The 12,555-nt window shown below is 43.7% G+C and overlaps 1 long non-coding RNA gene across 1 annotated transcript in view; it reads right to left on the bottom strand.

The window, feature by feature from the left end:
- Window positions 1-1,244: 1,244 nt before the first annotated feature.
- Window positions 1,245-12,555, bottom strand: part of LOC114232614 (uncharacterized) — a 57,928-nt gene continuing 46,617 nt past the window's right edge. Inside the window, exon 5 of the long non-coding RNA XR_003618700.2 lies at window positions 1,245-1,530. This is a non-coding gene — a long non-coding RNA (uncharacterized LOC114232614). The remainder of the gene's footprint in view (window positions 1,531-12,555) is intronic.

Here is a 12,555-nt window from a genome sequence, read left to right as displayed (position 1 = left end):
GACACGTGGTCGGATCATGTAAAGCTTCATAGGTCAGAGTATGAACATTTGCTTTTACACAGTGTGAGATAAGCCGCTGGGGACTTAGGAGTGGAGGAAAGACATAATCTGGTTTATGTTTTCATAGAATCACTCTGACTACTCTATTGAAAACAGACTAAAGGGGTATGAAAGGGAAGAAAGGATACTAGTCAGTGCATACAGTAATGACTCATGGACTGGATAATGGTACTTGGATCCAGAGGATGGCAATGGAGGTGGTGAGAAGTGGTAGAATTATTCCAGACATATTTTAAAAGCACTGCTGACAGATCCAATGTGAAGGATGAGTGCTACTGAGGGTTCAAAGAAGACACCAAGATTTTTGACTGGAGCAAGTATAAGGATAGAGTTGTCATTAACTGAGAGAATACATTGAGACCTAAACTTAATTCGGTTGACATTAAATTGTCAGGCCCCAAGATCCTACCAAACTGAGAATAACTCAAAATACATGTCAGCATGCTATCTGTTTTATTTTATTTAAAAAGTTGCAGTGTAGACTCTTTGAATACAGAGGGTAGTACATATTCAACAGCAAGAAGTAGAGAAGACAATGGCTACAGGGAGGATTTGAAAAGAAGCAATATGACTAGTTACTTTTAATCACTAACTGTAATTTTAAACATTGCCACTTACGCATACTAACACATTTGGTTAAAATTAGCGATATTATTTCCAGTTATTTCCCCATCGGTTGGACTTTTTCTACTGTCCATTTCTCAGTATTCCATAACTGCCTAGCAACTATTAACAAAATACACTTTACTGAATCTTTGCATGTGCTCTAGATCATATTATGGAAAGAAAAAAAAAAAACCCATCCCACTATGCAATTCTTGGCCTACACTGAAGGTTAACTCTGAGGAGATCTCATAACTAAAACAGTCACTTTTCTGATTGTATGACTTATGACAAACCTTTTAAATTGTACATATAAAGTAAAGTAAAATCACTTGCAGAGTGGCTTAGACTGTAATTCGGTAGCTGCAAAGTATTGAGAAGCGTTGGGTGAAAAGGTACGTTGGGAGAGCAACTTGCGCTCCTTTTATCCCACTGCCTAAATTAAGCTCTGCAGCAGCGCCTGGTGCTGCTTCCTATTTCCTGTCTCTGGTGAAGATTTATCGCAGTGAATCTGCTGAGATAATCCCTGGAATAATCATAGTCGTTATGAAGCAATTTCATGATTCCTTTTTGTTGCCGACAAACATATGAGTCTTTAATTGACAAAAGGAGAGTAACACATTTCTCCTAGATCCCCTCAGCACAGCCTGTTCTGATTGGGGGGAGGGAATGTTCCAAATGTTCCATGATGTCATGCTTCACTGGAACACAATGCTGGAAACACTGAGGTGCAGGGCTCTTCCCCGTCCCAGGAGATCTGCCTTCTTCCGTTCACGGCTCTCGCCTGGCTGATACACTACTGGTTATTGGTGATACACTTGGGATCACGGTGACCTCTCTCCACCTCCTCCAGCAGATGCAGCCGGGCTGTGACAAAACAAAATATCAAATACAGGGGTTTAATTCCATTTGGCTTACAAATCAGCTGGGTATGAACGACTTCAAAAGATTCTCTAGCCTGAAACTTGTCTCTGAAATAAACGCCTCCATGTGTTGTCACTGGTGAAGGGGTCGTGCTGCTCTCAGTGAGATTAATTTCTATTGCATCCTTCATTCATAACTTTCTCCACCAACTACCTGGGGCCTGAAGGCAGTCTGGGTGCAGGCAACATGAGATTAAATCCAGAGATTATAGTTTATATAGAAAGCATTATAGTATTTTATACACTTTCAGTTTGACCTGCACAGTAGCTCTTTGCTCTCGTTAGAACATATATTATGGCTGGCCGGCATGGCTCAGTGGTTGAGCATCCACCTATGAACAGGTTTGTTTCCCGATCAGGGCCCATGCCCGGGATGCGAGCTCCAGGGTAGGGCATGCAAGAGGCAGCTGATCGATGATTCTATCATTAATGTTTCTATCTCCCTCTCCTTTCCTCTCTGAAATCAATAAAAAATATTTTTTTAAAAGAACATACGTTATGATCCCTATTTGACAAATGAAGAAACAGAGTCACTGCAGGTTCTTTGCAGAGTAACTACTGGTAGAAACAAGGCCTCCTGAATTTTGTATGTATTTTAAGTTAAGTGGTTAAAGGACTCACCCAGGACTCAAACTGCACCCCTTTGCCTTCACTGGGTAAGTTCTTACTTTTTACTGGAATTGGAAACAATTCGGTTTCAGTAGCTTAGTTCTGGTTCCCTGGGAAACAGACCCTGAGGCAGATACACTTGCCAAGGTTAGATGAGGAGTGCCCTCGGGCAGGGAGGGAGAGAAAGGAGAGTTGGTGTAGGAAGAAGTTGAATTTAAAGGCTGTTTCTACAGGGAGTTTTCATGCTCCTTCTTCAAAGCTGTCCCCAGTTGAGGCAACAGGGTTGGGACTTCATGCTGCCCCATCTACCAGTCGTGGGATGTAGCATGATCCATAGCAGTAGTCGGCCTTGGGCCAGGAAACTCCCTTTAGCTGGTATTCGGCTGTGAACAGCCAGCAGCCAGTCACTTTAGAAGTGAGTGAGCTTCCCAGAGGTGGAGGCCTAGGTGATGCACCACAACCTCCATACAACCTGTCAACAGAGGCTGAGTTGTGACACTGAAAGAAACTAAGCTCAGAATGCCAGTGACTTAACACAGCACCCGTTGGTTTCTTGCTCACAAGACACACCCAGTGAACATCAGGTAACTCTCCTGGGCACCTGGGCTCAGGGCAGTGACTTCCGGTGTCTCCACCGTTTCCACCTGTGCCCTCCACAGTAACACAGGGGCTTTTCACGGTCCCTGCCTGAAAGTGACATGTCAGTCCTGCTCACAGCATATAGGCCAGACTCAGTCCCACGGCTCTGCAAGAGGGACTGGGAAGTGTGTGTTTCCTTTTGCCCAGGAGGGAGAGGAGAATCGGATCACTATCTCCACATAATCTTTTGGGATCCCAGGATAAATTGCATTAAAACATTAGCCAATCGATGAATGTGCACTTTGTGATCACATTTTATGCAACAACGCTACATTAGGAGCTTTGTCAAGCAGTGTAGCACAACAGCAAAGCATTAAAAGTCCAGACGGGAGAACAGAAGATCACATCTGCAAAATAAAAGACACTTATTCGAGGCAGTATATAATTGAGAGTTAAACTGTGACTTGTGATGCTAAATGCTGCGCGAAAATAGGGAGGAGATGTCACAGAGGGCAGATGTCAAAAGAAACGTCATGCAAAAGATAAAAATTGAGTTGGGCCCTGCAAATTAAAACCCTGTAATTGCCTCCACAATTAGAATAAGGTATATACCTCATGAACACTCTAAGAACACTGTAGATGGTCCTTCTTTTCAAAAGTCTCACGTTCTCAAAAATATGCTGCCATAATTAGAGAAAAGTAACTCCTTAGCATGACGGAGGGTTGGTGAGTAATGAAACAGCCTCTCATAAACTAAGAAACAATCTGTGGAGTAGCAAAAATCAGTCAGGTGCAAATGTGCCCAGAGCCGGAAGCACTGTGCTAGCATTGCCTGCTGAACCACATTCCTGCTATTTCAAGACCTAACCTAAACTGTTAACTTCATGGATGCCTGAATGCTCCTCCCAACGCCACCTGACTTCACTACTTGAGTAATTCCTGACATTGCTCTAATTCCTCCGTTCCACTCCCCGAAGGATAACCAAAAGAATGAAGCAATTTGATCCATGGCCTTTTAAAAGATTCAACTCAGAATATGTAGTAAAATCTTACCCACTCCTTTTTGTTGAAGAGAATATAATCCTAACATATAAAAACCCAGGGTCCATAACGTCCAAAACGACTGAAGCCTCGACCGAACGCCAGGCTAGGGAGCTGCGGGGGCATGGCTGGCCTTCAAACCGTCGGCGGCCCTAGCCTGAGGAGGCCTCCTAGCTAAGGACGCCAGAGTCTGATCTGGACCTAGGGTCGCACTCTCCCCATGAGCAACTCAGAAGCCGCCAGTGTCTAACTGCCAGTTTCTGGGAGGTTGGAGTACATCCACTGTCCACCAAAAAGTAGGACCATCGAACCATTCACAGTGCAGGCACCAGTCCGTGGCTGACGGGGTAGAGGCCAGACCAAAACAAAACAGCAGAAACACCCTGCTCACCTCAGCAGGTGCAGCTGCAGTCCACACACGCCTGGGGAGTGTAGAAAGCGATACCTTCTCCTGGGGCCTGTGCTGGCACCGCCACCTTGCTCATCCTCAAGCCCCCCTGAGTCCTGACAGTGAAGTGTGTAGGGCATCCTGCAGGAGTTGTGCCGTTCTGGGTGCTTTTGCCCAAAGACACACTTTGGGATGAATTCAGAGCCACATCTCACTTCCCATGAGACTGGAAGAACCATGTAAAAGGAATTCGACAAAAGCTTTCCACATCTCTGTTTATTCTTTTGAATCCATAAAACAACCTTAAAAAAGGCATTCGGGCCACCTAAGAGAGAATGCACTTTCTGGCCAGAGCATGCAGGATTCTTTTGCCCAAAAGGTTAAAGGAAGCAGAGAGCTGGCACAGTGGAAATGGCCCTGGTGCCCTATGAGGAGACCAGGGGATGGGGTTGCAGAAATTCCACAAGCCTCTTGCCACCGTCTCCTTTGCAAACCACACCATCCAGATCCACCAGGACTGGAGGCAACTGGGAGTCGCAGCTGTGGTTTGGGACGTGGTAAGCAAATCCTGGGGGGCCTCTGAAAACATCTGCAATTGATTATAAGACTGGTCTTTATTTAAAAAGAAATAAAAGTACAGCTTTGTTGAGATATAATTCATATACTGTATATGTCCCCTAAAGTGTACAATGAACTGGTTTTTTAAAGTAAATTCAGAGTGGTACAACCATCACCATGCTCAATTTTTAAATATTTTCATGACCCCATCCCCTCCAAAAAAACTTCTACCCACTAGAATCACTTTCCTGATCATCTTCCCCAAAATAGATTGCATTTTAAGGGTGGGTAAAGGAAAGTTGAGGGAAGTTAAAATACTGCACAAAGGATATTGTAAAATCACAAAACCCAAAGTGAAGATCATGTGTTTTCTTTTTTTTTTTTTTTAATTGATTTCAGAGAGAAAGGGAGAGGGAGAGAGAGAGAGAAACATCAATGATAAGAATCACTGATCAGCTGCCTCCCACAGGCCCCCTACTGGGGATCAAGCCCACAACCTAGGCATGTGCCCCTGACCAGAATCAAACCTGGGACCCTTCAGTCCACAGGCCGATGCTCTCTCCATTAAGCCAAAGCGGCCAGGTCCATGTGTTTTCTTTAAGTTCTGTGTGGTTGTAATGGTCCCCAAATCTATACTAATAAAAGGGTAATATGCTAATTAGAGTGGATGTCTTCTGGACGTCCTTCCAGACAAAGCCACAGTGGCTTCGAAGGACTGAGGCTCAGGCCGGCAGTGGCAGCATCATCGGGGTAATGGGGGCGGTACCTTCCCCTGATCCGCCTAGTCATCTCTCGCAGAGGAAGGCCAGACTGGGGACTGAGGCAGAGGCAGTTAGGGGCAATAAGGCCAGCAGGGGGCAAGGTAGGGGCAATCAGGGCGATCAGGGCGATCAGGTCGTCAGGGGGGCAAGGGAGGGGCGATCAGGTTGGCAGGCAGAGGGGTTAGGGGCAATTAGGCAGGCAGGCAGGTGAGCAGTTAGGAGCCAGCAGTCCTGGATTGCAAGAAGGTGCAGGCCGGGCTGAGGAACCACCCCCTCCGTGCATGAATTTTGTGCACCGGGCCTCTAGTCCTATATAATAAAGAGGTAATATGCAAATTGACCCTCATACCCTCATGTCACAAGATGGACACCCCCACCTTGTCACAAGATGGCCTCCCCATGTCATCACAAGATGGCTGCCACAAGATGGCAGCCCCCATGTCATCACAAGATGGCTGCCCCCACATTGTCACAAGATGGCTGGCAGGGGAAGGAAGTTGGGAGGGACCAGGCCTACAGGGGAGGGCAGTTGTGGGGGACCAGACCTACAGGGGAGGGCAGTTAGGGGTGACCAGGCCTGCAGGGGAGGGCAGTTGGGGGTGATCAGGCTGGCAGGGGAGCAGTTAGGTGTCAATCATGCTGGCAGGGGAGTGGTTAGGTATCAATCAGGCCGGCAGGGGAGCGGTTAGGGGGCTATCAGGCTGGCAGGCAGAGTGGTTAGGGGCAATCAGGCACACAGGCAGGTGAGTGATTAGGAGCCCTGGATTGTGAGAGGGATGTCAGACTGCCAGTTTAGGCCCGAACCCTGTGGGCAGTCGGACATCCCCCAAGGGGTCCCAGATTGGAGAGGGTGCAGGCTGGGCCGAGGGACACCCCCCTCCAGTGCACGAATTTTGTGCACTGGGCCTCTAGTGTAGTATATGCCTGCTGTATTTTAGCTATGTCACGTGTTCTCTGACTTAATCTTCACAATCCCTGAGGGTGAACAATTTTATCCCAATTTTATATATGATGACATTGAGGTTTATTGAGGTTAAATCACTTTCCCTAAGGTTAGAGTTGGTTAAATTGCTTGCCCAGAGTGCAACCCATATCTGTCTGATTTTACAGTCTATCTTTTCTTCACCATAAAATCCCAAGTAAAGTCAATAATTCTCTCAAAGTCGGCCTACCACAGGATCCTAGCTTCATTCCGGAATTTTTTTTATAAGCTGAACCCCATTTTGAATGTTAAACTAATTTAATTACTAAAGTTCCTAATAGAGAATTTCCTCATGTGGCTGCACCATATGGCAGTTCTAGGCCACGGACTCTCAGAAACCACACTATGGAAGCTCGAACATAATTCATTCTGTGGTTGTCAACATTTATTGCACATTGGCAATCTGTAAAAAATTAAGCTAAGACCACCCAATTTGTGGGGCTGGGGCTTCAGCTGTTTCTAACCTGGGCCGTACTCACACCAGTGACCATAAGGTAGAACATGCGAAGCCCCATTCTCACCCTGCTGGACAATGCTGTTTCTTTTCAACATTTTGAAAACTACATGCTTCAAAGCATCTGCCCACATTACTATGCAACAGCAGTTTTCAATGGACCATGCTCAAGATGAATGGAACTCAGGATATGTCCATCACATTTAGCTAGGCACTTGAGATTAATGAGACCAGATGTTCCTGGAGTCACAGGGAAAGAACAATGGAATGTTGCTCTGTTCTTCCTATTGACTTTTCCCCCCATCACGTTTGCTGAAACAAACTGCATAATTTTATCTAGTACAGAAGCGAAGCTACTCCGAATAATTCAGAAAGTGTTACATCCTGGTTGCTAGGTAACTATCTAGACAGTCTGGGGCCCCAGCGGGAAATTCCAATACTTTGTTTTATCAGTATCTTTATCAATAAACAAAAGAACAAATAAATAAAAATGAGCAATCAACACAAATAAAATAATTTGGGGGAAGAAATGACCCATCTGACACCAAAAGGGTGTAATTTTAGAAGCTCCATATTTGGTAGGGGTTAGAGTAAGAACTGAAAACAAAACTGCAGAGGAATTTGAATTTTGAGCTAAAATGGAAAATAATTCAAATCCACAGCACCGATTTTGCTACTTAGAGAGCTGCCTTGGTAAACGCCCCCGTATGTGGCCTTGCCTTTGAGAAGATGGCCGATCTCGAAATTCCCAGTGACTGGCATCTCACTCCTAGAGCCCCAGTTCCATCCAATGCAAAGCAGCACCCAAAAGGGCTGAGTCGGGGAAGCTATCAACACTGGCCTTCCAGTCCTCTGCACAGCTCAGAAGCCAAAGGGGAGTGGGTGAGCAGGAAATGCAATCACCCCTCTCACCACACTGATCAGAATGCCCTCTGTGGCAATCACCTGGCAGCTGCTGGGAAAAGAGCATTCAATCTAAATGTAAAATAGAACATACTCCTGACTGTCAGGCTTCAGCCCACTGAGGAGAAACATGTCATCTTCTTACCTTTCCCTTCCCGGGAAATGAATCAGGGTGTTCTGCTTCGAAACTCATCAGCACACCCCTGTTTTCACTTTCCCCACAAATAGATAAGAAGTCTGTAATTTGGACTGAGAACGAACACCCTGCGGGCATGATGATTTGTGTCAGATAATGCAATTGGTTCCGGCAGTGTGATGTGAGATCACAAGCAATGCGAACAATCTCTCTGCAACATAAAATGTCTTTAGGCCCGGCTCTCTTCATCACCAGCATACAGAAAAACAGCTCATGCACAAAACTCTAACCACAGTAACCAGCTCGAACGACACTGTCCGCTCGTTGATGGCATTATTGTGATCAAAATGGAGAAAGTGGGCCCAAGAAGGGGCTATATTTTCAGTGCGAATAAGTTCTGGAGGATTACTAGGTACTTAGGGAAACGGAATCTGCAATTCAGGGGTCAGCTTCTCTGCTCAACCCTACAACAATGCTAGGAAATTCATCTACTTTTTTCTGCAAACTTACATTTTTATCTAAAATGTTGCTTTCCCATATCATGAGATTCAAACCACTAGAGACTTTTTATAGTCTCTCTCTTCTCAATAAATGGTATTTCATTTGAGGAACTCTTCTGCCTAGTGCGGACGCTTCCTTCAGTGGAGCTCCACTGGTGTGACAAGCCTGGACCCTCTGCCTTCCTTTGAGAAACACTGACTGGTATGGCTGAGAAGGATAAACCAGGTGCTCAGCTCCGCTCCTCCCCTCTCCTGGGGCTCAGTAGCCTGCAGAGAGGGGGCTGCTGTCTTCTGTCAGTGCGTCTGCTTGCACTCTTAGCTGCACCAGACCCTTTAAGTACAGAGGACTAACTTGAACAAAAGACTCATCCCCCAGCTCACACGCTTTCCCATGGGCAGAAGGAATTCTCTGTGGTGCCCTCAGGCTCAGGCACATCAAATGACTAGTGAAAGCTGTCATGTCCTGGGGTCCAGTATTAGGAAATTCATTTGTTTTTCACACAAAGATACATCTTACACCTTACCTTTATCAGCAATATAGGTGATATTTGGATTTTTCATCTGCCTTATTCCTTGCTTTATTTCTCAATGTGTTAACCTACTAGGGAAGAAGGGTACTTTTTATTGAAACTCATAAATCTCAAAAGTTATACCTTTGGAAAAAAAAAACTATAAAAATGCTAGATGATGAATCCAGTCTTTTGGTTAGTGATACGTTGTTATATGTGGTCACATACATTAGGTCTCTATTTGCTTTGCTTTGCTCTGCTGCACTTCAGACCATCACATTGAGAAAACCATATGCATTGGTTATATGCAATGACTTATAAATAGGATGACTATTTAATTCAAATCAGAAAACATTTGAAAGTTAAGGGAGTGGGAGGTGGGACAGTTAATAATGGCACTGGGACAAATGGTGTACACCAGGAATATTCCAGGAAATAGGATCTACTGGACTCTGCTTTTATTTTCAACTTTCCAACTAGAGATTCTATGGATTTTCCACCATTTGTCCTTTTTGCCTTATTTTTTTTCCTCCTCCTAATGAAGTTCTAATGCAGCTGCCTAGCTTAAATGAGAAGCGCTATTAGCAAAGTTTTTAATTAACGCTGTTTCAAGTGTATGAAAGTATCTGAACCATGACTGTGCCCACACATCTGTTTATATCCCAATCTTTTCTCTGTGGAAGTTCCATAAAAGTGAATATTTTGTTGGTAAGGAGGAGCATTTGAAGGTTGGAGGCCCCGTGAGACATCATGATAATTGAGGCCTGGATTGCTTCGTGATCAGCATTATCTGGAAAGGGGCCTCAGCTCCCCACTCCATTTTGAAGTTGACAACCATCGTGTGTGGTATTGAGAACATCTGTTCCATGACTCTCAAAAAGAGAACATCATGAATCACTGCTCCCCAAAAGATTTTCATTTTGCTGGAAGTTGAGTTTAATTTTACTTGAGGTCTTAAAAGTCTCAAAAGATGTATTAGAAAGTAGACAGTGTTTTATAGCACAAGAGTGACATGAGTTTCCCTGTTATTTCACAAGAGGAAAGGCAATGGGGTTTTCCAGGGCCGTGGCATCTTATTTCATTCTCCCTGCCCTCTCAGAAGACTCAATAATACCTGACTTGAAGAGAAAAAAAAGCCAATGACTGACTTTAAACATGTTTTTACAAATGTTTTTCCTCTATATGTGGACACAGTCACATACTTGATTTTTGATTGAGGTTAATAGACACACACACCAAACAGGCTTATATTGCTGTTTGTACTCCAACCAGCAATGTGTGAGAGTTCAAGTTGCTTCATATCCTCACCAGTACTTTTTATTATTCTTTATTTTAGCCATTCTAGTGAGTATGTAGTGGTATTTTATTCCACAAAATTTTAATTTTCCTGATGACTAATGATGCCAACCATCTTTCTATGATTATTGGCTAAAAAATATCACTCATTTTCTAAAGTGTCTATTCAAATATTTTTCAGACTTTTAATTTAGTTGTTTTTATTAAAGAGTTATGAGTTCTTATATATTTTGTGTATGAGACTTTTATCAACTATGTTTTGCAATATTTCCCCAGTCTATGGGGAAAATGGTTATGGCTTATCATTTTATTTAGTTTATGGTGCTTTTTAGAGTATAACTTTTAGATTTTGATGAAATCTATGACCTGTCTGTGACCTTCTATAAAAGATATAGCCATAGGGACAGAAAACACAGATCAGTGTTGCCAGAGGCTATGGATAGTGGGGGGAATTGACTGCAAATGGATATGAAGTGACTTATGAAAGTGGTGAAAATGCTCTATAAGTGGATTATGGTGATGGTTACACAACTACATACTGAAGAGGGGTGGCGATTTTTATTTTATGTAAAGCATACCTCTATAAAAATAATTTTAAAGTAAAATAAAATGCCTGTTTGAAATTCTCACATTCTAATAGAATCATCTTCTCAGGTGTGCCTCACAATTCTGCATTTATTTTTCCCCCTCACACTTGAGAACAAAAAACAGCTTTAAAAAAAAAAAAATGGGAGTGTGGTGGGTATATAATATCACAGTCTCAGTACTGCCTCACAAACCCAGGACCACAGGAAAGAAACAAGGTCTGCAACAGAGAATGCAGCTTAAAGAAATTGAGTAAAAGAAAAGGAGAGAGAGAAAGAAGGAAAAGAGGACATGTGGACATATAAGTTAGCCATTGCAATATATGATCATATTACACGTTTTCTCACAATTCCTTCCAATACTCATTCAACCAACTCAGATATTTCAATAGGATAAACTCCATTGTGTTTTCTTCTCAGACCCAATACTCCTCAGGGCTGTCATTTATGCAATAAAGAATTTTTATATTTTATCTAAAGAAAATATTAGATGTTAGCCAGAATAGTGCATCTTTATTTCCTGTTAGAGGCATTGTTTCTCTTGTTTAGTGCCAGCCTTAGACAGACTGAATTTCAACAAATATAATTTTGTACAAACTGTCACTTCAGGGTCTAAAAGGATTTCTCTATTAGAAAGCAATTTCTAATCTGAAGATTACAGTTTATATTGCTTATATCCTTTCCTTGCTAGAATACAGAGGTATCCAGGGCAATAGAGTAGCTATATTTTATATATTGATTAAACCTATCATATTGGTTACCAGTTTCTCATTTATACTCTACCACAGCTAGACTAAAACTTGGAAGAGATCAGCCAGTATTCTTATATAAACTTTTAAATGACAGCAATAATATACTAGAGGCCCGATGCACGGATTTGTGCGCCGGTGGGATCCCTCAGCCTGGCCTGCGGGGATCGGGTCAAAACCGCCTCTCTGACATTCCATGAGGGGTCCAGGATTGCAAGAGGGCACAGGCCAGGCCGAGGGACCCCACCGGTGCACGGATCCGTGCATCAGGCCTCTAGTATGCAATAAGATCTTTGGCCCTAACCCAGTGATAGCGAACCTATGACACGCGTGTCAGCACTGACATGCGTAGCCATTTCTAATGACATGCGGCCGCATGCCGAGGATGAAACATTTGCTGCTCCTGAGGATGAAACATTTGCGACTAGAGTCTTGGAGTTAGTTTTTTCCTCAGAGTGACACACTACCCGAGTTATGCTCAGTTTTTTGGCGAAGTTTGACACACCAAGCTCAAAAGGTTGCCCATCACTGCCCTAACCAGTTTGGCTCAGTGGGTAGAGCGTCGGCCTGCGCACTGAAGGGTCCCAGGTTTGAGTCCTGGTCAAAGGCATGTACCTTGGTTGCAGGCACATCCCCAGTGGGGAGTGTGCAGGAGGCAGCTGATCGATGTTTCTCTCTCATCGATGTTTCTAACTCTCTATCCCTTTCCCTTCCTCTCTGTAAAAAAATCAATAAAATATATATATTTTTTAAAAAGATCTTTGGTTAATCTCTTCCCACTCCTCCCCTCCTTCCCTCTGAGATTCATCAGTTTGTTCCATGTTTCCATGACTGTGCATTGAGCATCTGCCCCCTGGTGGTGTACATCTTAGCTACCAGTGGAACAGTCAAATGGTCACTTAGGCTTTTATATATATAGA

This window comes from Eptesicus fuscus, chromosome 4 (genome assembly GCF_027574615.1).
Source record: "Eptesicus fuscus isolate TK198812 chromosome 4, DD_ASM_mEF_20220401, whole genome shotgun sequence".
NCBI lineage: Eukaryota > Metazoa > Chordata > Mammalia > Chiroptera > Vespertilionidae > Eptesicus > Eptesicus fuscus.
Note: the sequence above shows the minus strand (reverse complement) of the source record. Positions and strands in the feature narration are given on the sequence as shown.